The following is a 20,507-nucleotide window of genomic DNA, read 5'->3' on the forward strand; positions in this document are numbered from 1 at the left end:
TGAAGAGCAAGAATTTCTTGACATTATTCGCACAATATTGAACCTTAAATGACAGAACCGTACCTACCAAATTTGTAAGTTGAAATATTTCACATAGCGGTATTGGCAGCCGCACTGACGATTTGACAGACTGAATAAGAAAATCACAACCTCACAAGATCAGCATCCGCAAGAGGAATAGTTAATAGAGGCGAGGGTCGTAGCGAAGAAGTGTACCGATATGTGGAACTCTTTCTCTTGTTGTACTGTCACCGTCAATAAATATACTTGAACGTAATATTGCACTAGACTACTTCCAGGTCACTCTATCGACTTGGTACATAAATTACACTTTAAGCAACATTTCGTTTTAAGTCAGAACCAAACTGGACACTGGACGTCACCTGATATACTGTCTGACTCGTTGGCTGAATGGTCAGCGTACTGGCCTTCGGTTCAGAGGGTGCCGGGTTCGATTCCCGCCCGGGTTGGTGATTTGAACCTTCATTGGTTAATTCCAGTGGCCCGGGGGCTGGGTGTTTGTACTGTCCCCAACATCCCTGCAACTCACACATAACACTACTCTCCACCACAATAACACGCAGTTACCTACACATGGCAGATGCCGCCCACCCTCATCGGAGGGTCTGCCCTACAAGGGCTGCACTCGGCTAGAAATAGCCACACGAAATTGTTATTATACCTGATATACTCAATGAGCATTCCTTGTTTAGGCTGACTTACTTATAAATTACAAAAACGTTATTGAAAAGTTTCTTACGGAACACAGGAAAGAAAGACGCCTGGCGAATATTAGGTGGTACGTCCGATATATTTAATCAGAAACGAGACTCTCTTGTGTTTGTAAATTGTTGGACATCTCATTATGAAATCCTTCAGTATATATCCCACAGCAGACGAGCACTAAGATTTAACAGTGTCTCAACTGGAGATCCTGTGAGCTTCAGTCACTCTCAGCCGCTCCCGGCCACTGCTTTGTCTGTGTGTGAATACTAGCCATAATCCTCCCACGGTGAACCTGCATTATATACCGCTGGAGGAGTGTGGTCCAGGCCAATTCCTTTGAGGAGTACGCGCCTTTCGCAGCCTCATTCCAATCCCTCGTGTATATATGCCTTTTGTACCTCTCTGTATGGGAGATAGACTACAACAGCACAATTGCCAGAGTTGACATTTTGTGTTACCGGTTGCAGAATTGATGCTAAATCTCCAGGAGAACACCACTCCTGTGCAAAGTTTTGTTTCTTGCTCTACATCACGCTAGTGTGTCATAAGGACGTATATAAAGTCAAAGGTAATAAGTACATAATGTAACTCGTTGAGATCCAGTGTACGTTATAATATCAACCATACGTTTTTCAGTCTGTTGAACACGAATATAACACTTAGAACATTATAGAATACCTTTGAAGATAGCAATTATAAGTGGAGTAACATGATGCGTTCAAAAAAAAAAAAATCCTCAGATTCAGAAAAATAATTTTAAATCATGCACATGTATATTTGCAGAAGTTTACGATGCGTAATTGCAATTTTTAGAGGTATTTTATTATTTTCTGTTATATTGTTGTTCGAGAGACTTTGTTTTTACAATTTGCTTTACGTCTCACCGACACAGATAGGTCTTATGGCGAAATGCGTGAGGAAAGGGCTAGGACTGGGATGGAATCGGCCTTGGCTTTCATTATGGTACAGCCCCGGCATTTGCCAGGCGTGAAAATGGGAACTCACGGAAAACCATCTTCAGGGCTGTCCACAGTGAGGTCCGTACCCACTATCTCCCGAATGCAAGCTCACAGCTGCGCTCCGCTCACCGCTCAGATATCTCGCTCGGTGTTCGACAGACTGAAAATCTTATATGTTTCTTATTTGGCCATGACAGAACTAGAAGAATAGCCCTATAAGTATAACAGCGTGTAAATATGAAGAATCATACAGTAGCTATCATAGCATAATTCCAAATTCTGGCATTCTGTGAGTAAGCAATGTTATTTCATCTAACAGAGGCGTTTAACGTAGCACTAACATACACTGACTGACAGAGCAAATGCAACACCAAGAAGGAGTGGTTCGAAAGGGATGAAAGTTGGGGAAAAAACAGAGACGGCACGGACGAATAATTGATGTTTATTTCAAACCGATATGCAGGTTACACAATGCGCACGGCATCGACTCAGTAGGATGTAGGACACCGCGAGCGGCTATGCACGCAGAAACACGTCGAGGTACAGAGTCAATAAGAGTGCGGATGGTGTCCTGAGGGATGTTTCTCCATTCTCTGTCAACCATTTGCCACAGTTGGTCGTCCGTACGGGGCTGGGGCAGAGTTTGCAAACGGCGTCCAATGAGATCCCACACGTGTTCGATTGGTGAGAGATCCGGAGAGTACGCTGGCCACGGAAGCATCTGTACACCTCGTAGAGCCTGTTGGGAGATGCGAGCAGTGTGTGGGCGGGCATTATCCTGCTGAAACAGAGCATTGGGCAGCCCCTGAAGGTACGGGAGTGCCACCGGCCGCAGCACATGCTGCACGTAGCGGTGGGCATTTAACGTGCCTTGAATACGCACGAGAGGTGACGTGGAATCATACGCAATAGCGTCCCAAACCATGATGCCGTGTTGTCTAGCGGTAGGGCGCTCCACAGTTACTGCCGGATTTGACCTTTCTCCACGCCGACGCCACACTCGTCTTCGATGACTATCACTGACAGAACAGAAGCGTGACTCATCGGAGAACACGACGTTCCGCCATTCCCTCATCCAAGTCGCTCTAGCCCGGCACCATGCCAGGCGTGCACGTCTATGCTGTGGAGTCAATGGTAGTCTTCTGAGCGGACGCCGGGAGTGCAGGCCTCCTTCAACCAATCGACGGGAAATTGTTCTGGTCGATATTGGAACAGCCAGGGTGTCTCGCACATTCTGAAGAATGGCGGTTGACGTGGCGTGCGGGGCTGCCACCTCTTGGCGGCGGATGCGCCGATCCTCGCGTGCTGACGTCACTCAGGCTGCGCCTGGACCCCTCGCACGTGCCACATGTCCCTGCGCCAACCATCTTCGCCACAGGCGCTGCACCGTGGACACATCCCTATGGGTATCGGCTGCGATTTGACGAAGCGACCAACCTGCCCTTCTCAGCCCGATCACCATACCCCTCGTAAAGTCGTCTGTCTGCTGGAAATGCCTCCGTTGACGGCGGCCTGGCATTCTTAGCTATACACGTGTCCTGTGGCACACGACAACACGTTCTACAATGACTGTCGGCTGAGAAATCACGGTACGAAGTGGGCCATTCGCCAACGCCGTGTCCCATTTATCGTTCGCTACGTGCGCAGCACAGCGGCGCATTTCACATCATGAGCATACCTCAGTGACGTCAGTCTACCCTGCAATTGGCATAAAGTTCTGACCACTCCTTCTTGGTGTTGCATTTGCTCTGTCAGTCAGTGTATATAGGGTTTTGGCGACACTGAGAAAAGAAAGTCCCTGGGAATGGGAAGGAAATCACCGTGGCCTTAATAAAAGTAAACACTAACATTATTCTGGATGAAAATTCGAAGACGCGGTAAACCATCTCCAGGGCAGTCGACAGTGTGGTTCGAGTGTGATCTTACACCGACATGGCCTGTACTACGAAGCCAAATCGTTCAGTTTATCTATCAGAATAGATACGCGTACTTGATATAAGTTGCTTTTGATACAACGTATAGTCTAGATCGGTGATAGAAATTTCAGTGCAAATTGTACATGACCGAGTGAGCGGCTGCGCGGTTTGTGACACGTAGGGTCGGTTTCATCAACGTGGGTTAAACGTTAACCCTGAGTTACACAGTTTTAACTCTGAGTTTGACTATTCATTCCGTTTCATCAAGGAGGGTTAATTTTAACTCTAGGTTAAGACCGGAGTTAAGTTAACCCCTCCTTTCACCTGGGTTAAACTGCTAACTCGAAGTTAAAAGCAAAATGGTCGCCGTAAATCATGCGTTTTGTGCAGTTGCTTTATTTAAATTTGTTAAATGGTGTTCCTAACAGAAATAGGCCTATAATAAGAAGTAAAGACTTCCGAAATTTATCTGAGGTACAATTTCTGAAGAGATAGACTGTCAAAAACCGTCTTCAGTAAATTCGTCGATGAAGTTCGCGAGAGTTTTGAATACACAGCTGATAGAAACAAACTTGGACTTGCGAACTAAACCAGAAACTACGTTGAGCGGTATTACACAATATTGCTGTGGAGACCCGAGATGAACTTCCCCACAGGACTTGACTCTGCATCAGTATCTCACGGGAAGGAGAAGGAACAGGAGTGTTTGAATTGAGAATGACATCATACTTCACAATGATAACGACAGCACTGCAGTGGCATATAGGAATGCAGTTGCACAACAACACTTCAATAGTACAGCACTTAGGAACATTATACTGTGTATTACGTAGTGGTTATACAGAAATGCACTTTGAAATTAAACTCTGTATTTACTTTCGTGTGTGTTATTACTGTGAAGGTGTGCCAACTTTCAAAAAACAACTCTTGGCACAGAGAAGCTAAATTTTTTATAGAACTGTTTTAGTTGTTTCTTTTTTTTTGCTAGGGGCTTTACGTCGCACCGACACAGATAGGTCGTATGGCGACGATGGGATAGGAAAGGCCTAGGAGTTGGAAGGAAGCGGCCGTGGCCTTAATTAAGGTACAGCCCCAGCATTTGCCTGGTGTGAAAATGGGAAACCACGGAAAACCATTTTCAGGGCTGCCGATAGTGGGATTCGAACCTACTATCTCCCGGATGCAAGCTCACAACCGCGCGCCTCTACGCGCACGGCCAACTCGCCCGGTTAGTAGTTTCTTAGATCGCACTGTAACGTGGGCAATACTATTTAATTCCCCTGTTATTCTTTCCCATGTATCTTCCTTTTCTTTTAATTTTATACCGTCAATCTTCTTGCATTCTATAATGTTTCGGTACTCGGTGGCTAATTCAATATGTAATGCTTCCTCTAAAGCAGAAAAATTCGTACCACTATTTCTATTCTGGACTTCTTCCATTTTTCGATCACGATCACGAAATAATAATATCTACCACGAACCTGAGGAAGAAAACGAAGTACCGCGCTAGAAATGAACAAAAGAACCACGCAAGAAGTGTGTTCATGGTATGTGATTTTTAGTCACTGCCTCCTTGGTTCGTACGACAGCTGTTTCCTGCGGGGGTTAATGTGTTGTTAGTTAACACCCTGCCGAAATTGCTTGGTGAAACGCGTGGCTTGTAAGAATGAGTTAAAATATTAATCCTAAGTTAACAAACCCAGGGTTAGAGTATATTTAACCCACGATGATGAAATCGAGCCGTAGCTGTCAACTTGCATTCGAAAGTAGTGGATTCGAACCCAACTGTTGGCAGCCTAGAGATGGTTTTCCGTGGATTCCTATTTTCACGCCAGGCGAATGCCGGCGCTTTTACGCAATTAAGGTCACGGCCATTTCCTTCCCACTCCTAGCCCTTTCCTATCCCATTGCCGCCATAAAACCTCTCTGTGTCAGTGCGACGTAAAACAAATTGTACATGAAACAAACAAAACAAAACAACTTGTGCATGAAAATGGACAGACCATAAATGTCATCATATTAAGAAAAAGATTCCCAATGAAGAATGCATCTCAATTTGTCACCTTTTAGGAAGGCAAATTTATTATTAAAGATTCAGTTTTTACTCCTGGAGGAAAATAGTCTTATTGCATTCAAAATTATAACGAGTGAAATAAATGTCTGGAATTCGTTACCGACATACTTGAAGTATGCAATTATTTACTGGGAACATCTTGTGATAAAAATGTATGTCATTGCCTCGATGTCCTTTATAGTACGTCACTTCCTTTTTCTGAGACTTCTCAAACGAGCTCTTTAACTCACAAGTAGCTCTATCGCCATGAGTCTGTCACATTCAAGAATTATTGAGTGTCGATCGACAGACCATCAGTATAGAAGCCATGGTTTTAAGACGTCAGCTACGATGGGCAGAGCATGTAATACCTATGCCCAACAATCGCATTCCAAAGCAAGTGTTTTACTCTGAGTTAATAGTGAGTAAACGCTGTTTGTGAGATCTGAGGAAGCGATTTATGGATGTATTTAAGGCTAACATGAAGATGTGCCGCATTGATGTTAACAACTGGGAGACCTTAGCCCTCTACCATCTATCCTGGAGATCTTTAGTTCATCGCGGTACACAACATTTGAATAAAACCGTGAATAGTGAACGACAAGAGGCAATGAAGGAAGGAATAAAGAACGAAATAGGAGAACAATGACTGCTCCATCTCAAACTATCAGCCATCTCTGCGGAAAATTCTGTGCCTCTCGTTCAGTCACCTACGGACTCACAGATAAAGAGGAGTTCTGATCGGAAGACCAACCTACTCGTTTTTGAGTGTTTGTATTTGGTCAATTTTAGATTTATTTTGAATGGGCGATAAATTTAAACAATGAAAATTGAGTGATAAAATGAAATAGCATGTAATTAATCACGTCAGTTGACGAAATAACTAATGAGAAGCGAAATCGATAGACATAGAAAGGAACGAGAAAAATAATGATACGCACGAAAATTATAAACACACAGGAGAGAATTTATGCTACAGCATGTACTTATTTTTTGCCTTGTTTCATATCTCGCACTTTCTCTCTTGTCAGTTTGTGACAGGTTCGCGGCGTAGGGTCACCTCTTAACCGAAGTTCTTGGGATTTTAACTCTGTACTGTGTGCTGGAACTGGTCTAACTCAGACCCTTGAGAACAATTGAGGGTGTATCTAATATGATAATCAGTGACCCGGTCAAGAAAATCATGCAACATGGCCAAGGAATCCGTCTCGCTCACCATGTTTACCTCGGTCCATCTGGCCGGGCAGTAGTCATCAAGGGGAAACCTAGGCCCTAATGGCCTGTAGTTCAAGGGGTTTGTTTGCTTTTCTGTCTGAACACAGAATATAACTCATTTTTTGTTTTATTCCTATCTAGCGAGTAGATGATGTAAATGTGGCACTGCCACTATCTTCCCAAAAAGTCGACCGTGGTCTCAATTCCGACCAAAGGATGTGAGTTATATGAAATGATAACCCATGTCCCCGTCTTCAGACTCCACGTAAAACAGCAGAACCCATAATAATAGTCATGACATCAACGGTCACGTGAAACTGTAAACTTCCATCTGCAAGTGAATTCGGGTTCTGTCACCTATTTGCACACTAAAAGGCGCAAATAAATTATTAATTTTGACATGGAGACAATACATTTATTAGGTTCGTAGATATTATTAAACACTAGTTTGTAATGCCCCGGTATTCAGTACCAGTCGTTAACATGTCATATGAATATAATATCTAGGCTTCTATAATTGCATAGTGAGTATTAACATGTATAATTTTACTGTACCGTATGTAGCATATAATTTGAGAGGAAATGTCGCACAAGGTCCTACAAACATAGTTCTATAAACTTCCAGACGACCTGATGTAATTAAATTTAACTCAGATTAATATTTTAATTTAATTGTAAGTTTATTTCTCTGGCGCCCTGTAATTAATTCATTATATTTTAAGAATGCGTGTTTTTTTATTATCACTAAATTTGACTGATAGTGAGTGACTTCTCTATAATTCTTATATTTGATTAACGTTTTTATCTCCATACAAATATTTCAGATTTCAGGACGCTGCACACGTGTCACAATAGCTTTCGTGCTCGTGAACATCGGTATTCTTTAGAGAAATTGCAGAGAAGCTACTTTATCTCCTCCTCTAGCCCCCAGCCTTCTGCCAACTAGTTGTGGGGACTAAAGTTATTTATTTCTTCTGTCTGCCTTCCGTCTGGACAATCTCCGAGGGTGAAACTCACGCTACTGTTTTCTACCCTGGCCTGATCATGGTCTGCTTTCTGCAGACGGTACAGTCAGTCAACGTGTACTATGGCTTTTGTACGTCATGATGCAATCAGTCACGTCCTTCGAAAATAATGTAGAATAACTGTGAACTGTGGTGTGAAAGACAGTTTGAGTGTACAGATTTAATAATAATAATAATAATAATAATAATAATAATAATAATAATAATAATAATAATAATAATAATAATAATAATAATATATTTTGCTTCTTCTGGCAAAGTTACGGATGTGCTCTCGTTCTGACACTTAACCAGTCTTAACCTATAACACTGTTAGGAATATAACTACTACTTTAATTGATTCGAAAAAATGATGACAATAAGATGAAAAAATACTAACAACAATAACAGTAATAATTTGAATAACGTAAACGAACCTAGTGATATTAAAGGAGAATCATATCATAAATACAAAAAACAAATCATGTTATCCATATATATAAAACACATTGTACATACATAAAACACATATGGCCGGGCTGAGTGGCTCAGGCGATTGAGGCGCTGACTCGACCCCAACCTGGCAGGTTCGATACTGGCTCAGTCAGGTGGTATTTGAAGGCGCTCAAATAAGTCAGTCTCGAATCGGTATATTTACTGGCACGTAAAGGAACTCCTGCGGGACAAAGTTCTGGCACCTCAGCGTTTCAGAAAACCGTAAAAGTAGTCAGTGGGGCGTAAAGCAAATAGCACAATTATAATTATTAACATGCATATGAATATTAAGTACTTGATATACAAACTAAAATAAAGTTTTCAAAAATATATAGGCATATATTTCAAGAAGATAACGAAATATCGACTTAAGTTGCGAGGTGAAGAGAATTAATAGTAAGAAGAAGAAGAACAAGATGAAGAATAAGAAGAAGATGATCTGTAAAAAGAAGAGGGAAATAATGATGAAGAGGAAGTAGGAGGAGGTGTTTTCAGGTCAAAACTAGATTATTTATTCATGTTTACCTAGTATTTCGTCCGGCTCCATGGCTAAATGGTTAGCGTGCTGTCCTTTGGTGACAGGAGTCCCGGGTTGGATTCCCGGCAGGATCGGGAATTTTAACCTTAATTGGTTAATTCGCTGGCACGGGGGCTGTGTGTATGTGTCATCTTCAACATCATTTCATCCCCATCACGACGGGCAGGTTGCCTACGGGCGTCCATCAAAAGACCTGCATCTGGCGAGCCGAACTTGTCCTCGGGCACCCCCGGCACTAAAATCCATACGCCATTTCATTACCTAGTATTTCGAGACAGGCATGTTTAAAAGCTGAGTTGCTGGACATGCTTTTCACGTCAGCTGGTCCAGTGTTAAACCTTGTAATTGTTATTTTATTTCCATAGTGTCATTTCTCTTTCTTATTTTATGGCGAGTTTGTGTTTTTTCTCAGAAAGGTCTAGTGTCGTCTACCAGACTCACCATCAGAATGATTATAAATTAGGTAAAATGTTATTTCAAATGAGTTAAGATCCTGGTGTTGTGAGTTATTATGTTTTCTTTTATTGGATCAGAACAGTAAGATTTATCTGTGAACTTCGTTACGCTGAACATGTCACACCTACTCTCCAATTCACGACGAAGAATAGATCTCTAAAATATAAAATATTCTGTACATAAAGTAACACGATTTCGAAACAAAAAATAAATAACCCGCCCCACTCTGTGCAGTTTAACTCGAAAACATTAACGACAGAAAAGCGATACTGAACTTAATCAAACTTGCTCGATGCTTTGTGAATGTTGAATTATTTCATTACAATGGAGACATTATCCAATGTATACGTTGCCTAAGTTATTGATATGCAAAAAGCTATTTTTTCTTGGAACCGGAGAAGAGGTGTGTAGGATGCACAAGTAAATATCATTCTCAGAACACTAGGTTTGGAAATCCGTACCCCCACAATATGTTGCAACCAAAATTATGCTGCTAACTACAAAGTCTGTTTTCATTGTTTTTAAATTGAAGCAATATGCATCGTACCGAAACCAACAAAATTCTTCCGACAGGCAACGATTAAAGCAGGATCTCTCACAGCAATCACAACAACCAGGACCAAGAAATCGCAGCCAAGAACAGTAACAAATTCCACCCACTTCCCAAACAATTTCTCGTATTTTCTTCCCCTACCCCGTTCTTCAGCATCACAACGATGCAATTCCCTTTCCTCCAAACAACAATGCTACATATCTACCTCAAACTCACTACCATTAAGGCAACATCGACGTAGGCAACCTGAACACTACAAATTTTCCACCCAATTTTTATCCCGGCTTACCAGGTTCCTTCGGTCATTAATACTATCCTACCTTTCACAAGTTCGATAATATATCCTATCTAGTATATCATCAATCTTTCGTCATGGATAATAATCTCCTTCGACCAGTTATCCTCTTAGCTCTACTAAATTTGAATGTAAATGGCATACGACAAAAGAACAGTTGCATTCACTAAATTTTACGTACATACAGATGTAGCCTGTATAACAGAAACAAATCTGTTACCAAAAGAGGTCTTCAAAATCCCTGGCTGCTCAATTCATCGCACGGAGAGAGTAGAAGAAATTGCCTCCGGTGGAGTAGCAATCTTTATCCGGGAGAAAATTTGTCATAACAGTGTGTACTTACCATCTCTCCCCAGCATGGTGACAATCGGCATTAATCTCCATTGTAATGATAACACGGATTTGTTTTGATAAACGCCTATAAACCACCAAACAACCACTTAAAGAAAAACACTTTGAATTACTACTCAATAATTCGCACTTTATAAATGGAAGACCATAATTCAAAGCATGAATCATGGAGTGGCCGAATCACGAACTCTAATGGATGTAGACAAGTTAACACTACCACAACCTATGGAATACAGATCATTGCTGCTACTGATCCGCGTACTATTCATACAACTACCGAGTGCAACCTGACGTACTTGACATTGGATTTATAAAGAATTTCATAAACCAAACTTTTACGCAGCCTTCAACGTAACTTGATTTAGATCTTTGTCCTATAATCATTAATTATTATATGACAGTATTCCACTCGCTTTACACTACACGTTCAGTGGATGGAATTGTAGACTGGAATCACTTTCAAGAAATGCTGGACTGTAGTTTACTGCAATGAATTGAAAACCCGTGATGATATTTAGGAAGCCCTTCTTCTCTTTACTAACACACCCTCCACTTGCGTACACTCTTTTATAAAAGTTTCTCCTAAGCCAACCAATTCCAAAGCTCTATCGCAATCAGCCACAGAGCTACTATAACAAAAGTAGCGTGTTCGACCTTTATAGCAAAGTACATGACACCTATGGTTTCACAAAATTCTCAGCAATCTGATTCGGATAGCAAAGGAACCATTAGAGCAATATTGGCTGTAATCTTATGAAACCTACCTACTAAATTTAAATGAAAATACTACAGCATCTGGAGAGCGACCAGACGTATTCTTCGTGAAACCACCTTCAACTGGCGGCTACGAGATCACTACCATCTCAGTTCAGATATTAAAGATAATGCAATATTCTTGAAAACTACTACTAGGCCGCATTCTCACCAAATGAAACGATAGATCCTCCAGACAACTCAGTAAACACTGAATTAAGGCATGAACGTGATAAACTCACAGTTTCAACCAAAACTGAATTCAATCCTTCTAGAGAACTACGTGATATTATCTAGAATATTCCCACAAAAAGGTCACTGGGACACTATCTCATACAAAATATAGTCATTAAGAACCACTCTAAGAAAGCTCTCGATCATCTTGCTTCAATATTAAAAGTAGTGGTTTGACTCCACCACTTTCCTACATCCTGGAAATTCCCAGAAATTATAATTTTCAGTAAATACAACAAGCCGCTGAATAACCCTGAAAGCTATAGACCCACCAGTCTTTTTCCAAACTTGTCAAAACTTTTCGAGAAAATAATTCACTGGAGAATATCCGAATATATCATCATCATCATCATCTGTTTACCCTCCAGGTTCGGTTTTTCCCTCGGACTTCGCGAGGGATCCCACCTCTACCGCCTCAAGGGCAGTGTCCTGGAGCTTCAGACTCTTGGTCGTGGGATACAACTGGGGAGTATGACCAGTACCTCGCCCAGGCGGCCGCACCTGCTATGCTGAACAGGTGCCTTGTGGAGGGATGGGAAGATTGGAAGGGATAGGCAAGGAAGAGGGAAGGAAGCGGCCGTGGCCTTAAGTTAGGTACCATCCCGGCATTCGCCTGGAGGAGAAGTGGGAAACCACGGAAAACCACTTCCAGGATGGCTGAGATGGGAATCGAACCCACCTCTACTCAGTTGACCTCCCGAGGCTGAGTGGACCCCGTTCCAGCCCTCGTACCACTTTTCAAATTTCGTGGCAGAGCCGGGAATCGAACCCGGACCTCCGGGGGTGGCAACTAATCACGCTAACCACTACACCACAGAGGCGGCTCCGAATATATCATTCATGATATTTACCATAGTTCCAGTTCGATTTTCGCCCAAGCACTCTGCAGTTCATCAACAGCTGCGAATCAATGAAGCTATTACTGCTGGTTACGAATATATGGAATACACGAGTGCTATATATTCCTCGACATAGCCGACACTTTCGATACTGTACGGTTTGTTGTCTTTATCCTGAAGCTGTACCGCACTGGCCCTCGTCACTATCTGATCACCATAATGGAAAGTTTCTTCTCAGACAGTTTGTCGTCTGTATTACTTCAACACCCAGGAAAATTACAGCAGGAGTACCTCATTGTATGATACATAGTTAATGAAAATGAAATGGAGCGAGCGATAAATAATATTGAAATCTGATGATGGAATCGAAAACAAAAGTAATTATAGTTAATTAATAATAATAATTGATGATGAAGACTGTTTGTAAAGGGGTTTGAACAGTTACACTACACACATTCCAGAATAATGTTCCCCGCTTAATTAACTGTGCTCGGTGCTTTTGTACATAACGAAAAACTGGACAAAGAAACGAGTATTTCACCCATTCTTCACTGCATTCGATTAACAGCGAATAAATTCTTCAACCGGCTACATGTCCGACTCGCTGGCTGAATGGTCAGCGTACTGGCCTTCGGTTCAGAGGGTCTCGGGTTCGATTCCCGGCCGGGTCGGAGATTTTAACCTTAATTGGTTGATTCTAATGGCCCTGGGGCTGGGTGTTTGTGCTGTCCCCAACATCCCTGCAACTCACACACCACACATAACACTATCCTCCACCACAATAACACGCAGTTACCTACAAATAGCAGATGCCGCCCACCCTCATCGGAGGGTCTGCCTTACAAGGGCTGCACTCGGCTAGAAATAGTCACACGAAATTATTATTATATAACCGGCTACATCATGTTCTGGCGCTGTGTATTATAATATCGGCGCCAAATACCACCAGACCTCATGCCTGAAAAGAAGACTACATCAAGACCTGTTATTTAGTGACTCGAGCGGTGAAGATTCTGACTATGCACTCTCTGTTTGAACCTCTTAATAATGCGATAATGCGGGGAGCCTACTGGTCAACCGTAACATGTAATTTTTCTTTCTTTTCTCCTGCTGTCTTCTATTTTTTGTATAATATGTAAGTGCATTTTATTTGTATTATGTTCATATCAAGTGAACCCTGGTTTAAATAGCACACTGCCAGGCTGAGTGGCTCAGACAGTGGAGGTGCTGGCCTTCGGAACCCAACTTGGCAGTTTCGATCCTGGCTCAGTCCAGTGGTACTTGAAGCTGTTCAGATACGTCAGCCTCGTGTCGGTAGATTTACTGGCACGTAAAAGAACTCCCGTGGGACTAAATTCCGGCAATTCGGCGTCTCCGAAAACCGTAAAAGTAGTGAGTGAGACGTAAAGCAAATAGCATTGTTATAAAATAGCACAGTACTGATCGAATGAAAACGAAAATGGAGTCTCTGATCTGATTCGGTCCTTCTTTAGCACACAGAAACTTCGGAACCGCTGTACCTCGTCACTGGACCATGATCAATTGCTCAGGAAAGAAATGAGCGCAAGGGAAAATTTTCAAGGATTTTTTTTTCACATTAATGCTCATAAAATTAAAATGTATTGGTTTAATACGTTTGGTTCGTTGTGAGAATTTTGATGAGTTGGTAATAGGGATACTCAAGCTCAGATCCGTTAATATTTGCCCATTTTCTCATACATGCGGAGCAATAAAAGGTATTAATGGCCAGTACCCAGCAATTGTAATCCGTCCTTTATTCCCTTACATTGCAATATGCCAGCTCAATCACCGAACCTCCTCTGATGCAATCAACTAGCGCACCGCATTCACAAAATTGTCACTCGGCTTCCCCAGAAAACCTAATAATCTCTCACGCGCCTTGGCTGACATTCCAACTCCCTCTATTTCTGCATAGGCAGCCAAGAAATGATTACACTTTTTTCCCCAGCAGCATTTCACAGAATTCAGAGATACAGTCACGCATTCACTTAAATTATTTCAGTGTCATACTGAACATCAAAGAACGGTAGTATAAAACGTACTAGCACTTTACACCCTACACCCATTTTTACCCCCAAAACTAATATACAATGAAATAAACAAAAGTTGGCCACAGCGCAAGGATAGATCCCTATTGATGCATACGTTTATAGTGAAAAGGCGAGAACCTCTACTCTTCGTATGATAACAACAATTCAGCTGGATCCAAATTTAATTAATTTATAACACACACATATAGTATGAAAAACCCTTAACGCATGAATTAAATGAAACATAAATTCGAACATTTCAAAGTAAATAATAGATTGTTAAAAGAAAAGGACATCCTTGAAGTATTTATCTTAACAGAAGACGCGCACACCCTTCTAAAATTGCTCGAAAAAAAGGAAGTGACTCACAGTAAAAAAATAAGTCCACCATAAAACCCCTTAGAAAAATAAATGCTAGAAAAATCAAACGCTAGGAAATCCACAGAACCGGAACATTAATTGGTAATCAGTCACACAATACCAACATAAACTAAAACACACGAAACATTTCAACTTACATGGAGCGAACTGATACACGTCTACCAATTCCTGGGGGCAAAGATGCCAGAGCGTAGAGCTAAACACTCTACCCTATCAAGTGCTGGGGTTACGGATAGTGGAAGCGTTTACCTTCCACCCTTTCAAAGGCCTTCATTGCCTGTACGGATGACTTTCTTTACCATGGCCACTCCCGAAATAAAAGATGAGATAAGATACCCAGGTTAACAATAGGCTGAAGGTAAGGTAAAATAACAATGACGCTTAATGGCCATCAACAATGAATAGCGAATTAAATGAGATACACTTCCTGTTTTCGTTGCAATAATTAAAACCGGAAAAGAAAAAGTATATGACCTAACCCGGAATAATAATAATAATAATAATAATAATAATAATAATAATAATAATAATAATCCAGTAAGACTGAATAACCCGGGGAAGATTAACTGAAGAATATAAAACGATGAATGAAAACGTTTAGCAAGTCAACTAAATGAAATTGAAATTATTTGGATCTGGGATCTCAACTAACACAAACCATATAAGGAACAATCATATTAAATTCATTTATTCCAAGATTAGAAAAACCAAAGAGAGAACTGAAAATAACGTCCAAGTTGAGAAATTTTAAAAACATAACGACAACCCAAGAGTATGAACATAATAAAAATAACATTGTTAGGATACAATAAAAGAACACATAACAACTCACAACACCAGGATCTTTTGTATAATTTGTCTGGCTTGGAATTGGACAAAATGGCAATGCGACTGGCAATATGATTAGGTGAAACCTCTGGTTCCAGCTGGGGACTGTGAGGTATTCTTCCTAGCTACTTTAGAAGGCCCCAAGCTTTTCTACTTGAGTGTCTGAAGTCCAGTGTATCCATGGTTTCCTTCCATCTGCTTCGTCTAGCTTCATGTAGTTTATGAAGCGGCTTGTCAGCTACATTCTTTTCACCACTCCTCTGGAAATCCTCATAAAGTACTTCACAAGCCTCATCCCATCTTGGAATAATGTCCTTTCTCACTCCACGGGGAATATGTCTTTTAGCACATGTTAGAATAGTTTTCACAAACCTAGGGTAGTTACTAACTTCAGTAGGAATTCATCGTATGGTACTGTCAAGATCAGCTGAATAGCTTTCCCAACTAGCTTTTCTAAAGTTCCAACGAGGGAGTGGAGAAGATCTTATAATATGAATCTGCATTCAATGTCCAGAAGGACAGGTCGATGTTGACTATGTGGAAAGTTCTAAATAACTTTACGAAACACAGGCAAGCTGGATCCCTGATGATCACATGAAGCTAAGCACAAGTCAGAATTGGTTTCTGAGTCCCTTGTTCCTGACTTGAATGTATGTTTGTCTTTTGGATTGAAAATCAGTTGCATGATACAAAGCTCTGCCCACTCTATACGTTTTTCTCCACACTGATAACTATATCTATAACCCCACAGAGTATGATGACTATTGAAATCATCCACATAGATGGATGGGTGAGAGATTGTTTGAAGGACACTGAATTCCTGGAGGTGTATAAATATTTATGATTAATACATCATTAACTTTTGTAGTGATGTTGAAAATGCCTGCATCAGAATTATATGAGACTAAATAAGAGCAGGCGATGGAATTTCGAACAAAGGTTGGAGTTCCATAAGAACAGCCGCATACGATACAGTGCGGAGAGAAGGCATTGTGTATATGTTCCTTAAACTGACAAAGTGTAGTCAAATGTCGCGTCTGATTAACAGTATGCTCTCAAATAGAATTATCCAGTTAGTCATGCATACAAATCACAGCAAAATAAAGGTACATACCAATGGTCTACCTCAAGGACCTCTTCTCTCTCCATTACTGTTTAACCTGTATATTGCAGACATACCTGTCACGAGCTCTCGTCAATTTGCTTAAGCCGACGATCTGGCAATTATTAGTCAGCATGTGGATGCTAATGTGACGGAGAGAACTTTAAATGCAGACCTGGATTTTCTGTGTACATATTTCAAAACGTGGTGCTTGAAACCAAGCCCTAGTAAAACGGAAACCTGCCTCTTCCATTTAAATAACCGACAAGCGAATATCACCTTGAAATTGTCACTTAATGGAAGTCTTCTCCCTCACAATGCCAACCCCAAATATATTGGAGTTGCTCTCGACCGAACGCTATCATACAGGAAACATCTAACCAACCTAGCAGCCAAATTAAGGTCACACAACAATATCATACACAAAATTGCTGACTCCACATGGGGAGCTTCTGCATCTATTCTGCGTACTTCAGCTATGGCGCGGGTGCTTTCCACAGCTGAGTACTGTTCTTCAGTTTGGACCAAGAGCACTCATGCTAAAAAGGTGGACACGGTCCTGGATGAAACAATGCGTGTCATAAGTGGCACAGTATAATCTACTACTCTTTTCTGGTTGCCAGTGCTCAGACACATAGAACCTCCTAGATTTAGAAGATTCAATAACTTGGTTAGAGAATACAACAAGATATTAACCAATCCTGATCTCCCCATCCATGAAGATGTTAACGTCTGATTCAGCCACCTCAAATCAAGATCTCCTCCTATTCAAAACAGCACAGGAACTTGTTAGGACGGATTTCAATCCAAAAACTGATTGGCAACAAGAGTGGAACAGCGTAGCTCCGACTCAATGGCAGACATTGTTCAATTATAAGAATCTTCTAGTTGGCTTTGATTTGCCCCGCAAGACATGGGTAGCCCTCAACAGAGTCCGTACTAACCACGGGAGACGTGGATCAATGATGTTTAAATGGGGTATGAGATCTTCTCCAGTCTGTGACTGTGGTGCAGTTAAGCAGACTATCGACCATATTGTCACCGAATACGTTGGGAGGGCATTCGCTTGATCTAGTCAGGACTTTGTGGTGGCTTCTGCTTACGCCATACAACGGCTAGAGAATTTAGATCTAACTCTTTCAACCCTTTTGCTTGCATGATTGTTTTCAATGATATAATGTGTATATCTTGTAATTATGTATATAATAGTTTGTGCTTACTGTTCATGTATATTTAATCCCTGTATTGTTTTGTGTACGTTACCATACGCTAGTAATAATAAACCAGGATCTTAACTCCTTTGAAATAGCACTTTGCCTAATTTGTAATCACTCTGATGGTGTGTCTGGTAGACGATACTTTATCTTTCTGAGAAAAACACAACTCGCCATAAAATAAGAAAGAGAAATGACACTATGGAAATAAAATAACACAATTACACGGTTTAACACTTCGTTCAGGTTGAATAACTGCATCTCTACCCAGTGGCGGAAAATCCGCAAGCTATTAGCAGCTCCATCACGCTCATCATATAGTCTGCAGTCCTGACGATTAGTGTTGGCTACTGAATGCATGATTCGAAGCAGTGTATCGATTCATTCAAGCGTCCGAGTGAATCGATTCACAGGAACGGAGAGCTCACGGCTCACTAGCGAGATTGGACGTTGGCGGGGAGCCGAGTTTCCGCTGCAGCGAGACAGTGAATCATGGCACACGGAAAGAATCGTGGGAGCAAGCACGGCTCAGTGAGACACAAGATATACACGGCTCCTTATCGGCACATTGGACACTGGCGGAGAGCCGAGCATCCGTTGCAGCGAGACATACAGTGAATCATGGCACACGGAAAGAATCGTGGGCGCAAGCACGGCTCAGTGAGACACAAGATACACACGGATCTTTATCGGCACACTGGACACGGGCGGGGAGCCGAACTTCCTCTGAAGCAATGCTTAAAGAGTCATGGTACACTGAAAGAATCGTATGCTATAATGGACTCTCGAGCTCAGCTCATTTGAAAATAATACCCACTTGCATTCACTGTCCTCTTACAGGGAGGTTTAAGTAACAGATGGATTTATTTGCAGTGTTAAAACGGTAGTCAAAACATAATTCTAAAGTAGCCAGTACATAGGTAGGCTATTAGGTTATACTATATATTAGTTTAATGAATCTTAGTATTATAACTTAGTTGACATTTTGCAATTAATTAACTCGACTCTAGCCTGCCCTATGACTATGAGCCAGGCTCATGACCACTCAAAGGTACCTGTTTTATATTGGGAAGAACGGCTCAGTATTCTCTCAGTTCGTATGTCACATCGTTGCACAAGACTTCAATCATATGTGGACAGTAAGTGAGCCGACTGACGCAATAACTTAACCAAGAGTATATTGTTGAATCAGAAAACTAGTGGGCTACTGTACATCTCGGTCAGCCTATACAAAATATGACGATTTAAAAAATCCTCTGCTGATAGAAAAATACATATTTTCAAAAATGACTGAGCGAGTTGGACGTGCGGTTAGTATCACGTAGCTATGCCCTTGCATTCGGGGGATGGTGGGTTCGAATCCCACCGTCGGCAGCCGTTAAGGTGGTTTTCCTTAGTTTCCCCATTTTCACACCAGGAAATGCTGGGACTGTACCTTAATTAAGGCCATGGCTTCTACCTTCCTAATCCCAGACCTTTCTCATCCTGCGTCGCCGGAAACCTTCGATGTATTAGAGTGACTAGCATTTTTTCTAAGAAAGGAGTTCATAGTATGAAGACCAGATGGCAGCAGCGAGCACTGAATGCTGTTGCTGCTGTCTTACCAGTACATACTACACAGATGTAGTAGGAGCGGTAACTCTAATGTGCCGTGAATCGGATCACTGTATCGATTCAATAACGTGAACGGAATCAAATGAATCGATTCCGTAAAATGAATCGAATTTCCCACCACTACAGACGATAACGTCCCAAGATTCAATATGGCTATTCGCTAGTCGGCAATCTTCACTGCGTAGGGAAACGAAACCCTCGAGTCCCGGACACTCACAAATGATCCGGGGGGAGGGGGGTGGACGGAATACACTCGTAAATGTTTGGTTGATATTAGTTGCTATGCGGGCAACAACAATATTGTAACAACGTTAGATCTACCTTCAGATAAAGTGTTAAATAAAAATAAACGGGTTCAAGCAATTGTTCGAGATATAATGCAATCTCTCCATATGTATATTATCGCCTCAAACTTGAAAGATAAGCATAAGGAGATGAAATACTGATCTTACACGAAGATTTCGGAGGTTAATATTTAACCTGCGTGGCAAGTTTATATATTTCGAGAATCAGCTCTTTACATGGGTAAGACAAAAGGGATAGCCTAGCTCCTGAGAAATCTATGCTTACCTCTCATGACTACTTATAAAAGTTTAACACGTGTTATTTTACAGAAGAATGGAGAGATGAGTTACAGCCGAGTAGGGAGAGGATCAGTTTGACTTCAGAAGAAATCTAGAAACACACATCTGACCTTACAGGATCGAATTAAGAAGGACAAGCCCACGTACATGGAATTTGTAGATCTAGAAAAGGCATCGATAACATAGATAGAACCAAGATATTTGAGTCCTCTCAGTTATAATTACCGTGTGGGTGTGGGTGAAAGTTCCTTTTGAGGATCATTGTTAATACCTAGGCGTTAATATGAGGAAATATCTTCATTGGGATAATCAGATAAATGGGACTGTAAATAAAGGGTACAGATCT

This window comes from Anabrus simplex, chromosome 2 (assembly GCF_040414725.1).
Source record: "Anabrus simplex isolate iqAnaSimp1 chromosome 2, ASM4041472v1, whole genome shotgun sequence".
NCBI classification, from domain to species: domain Eukaryota; kingdom Metazoa; phylum Arthropoda; class Insecta; order Orthoptera; family Tettigoniidae; genus Anabrus; species Anabrus simplex.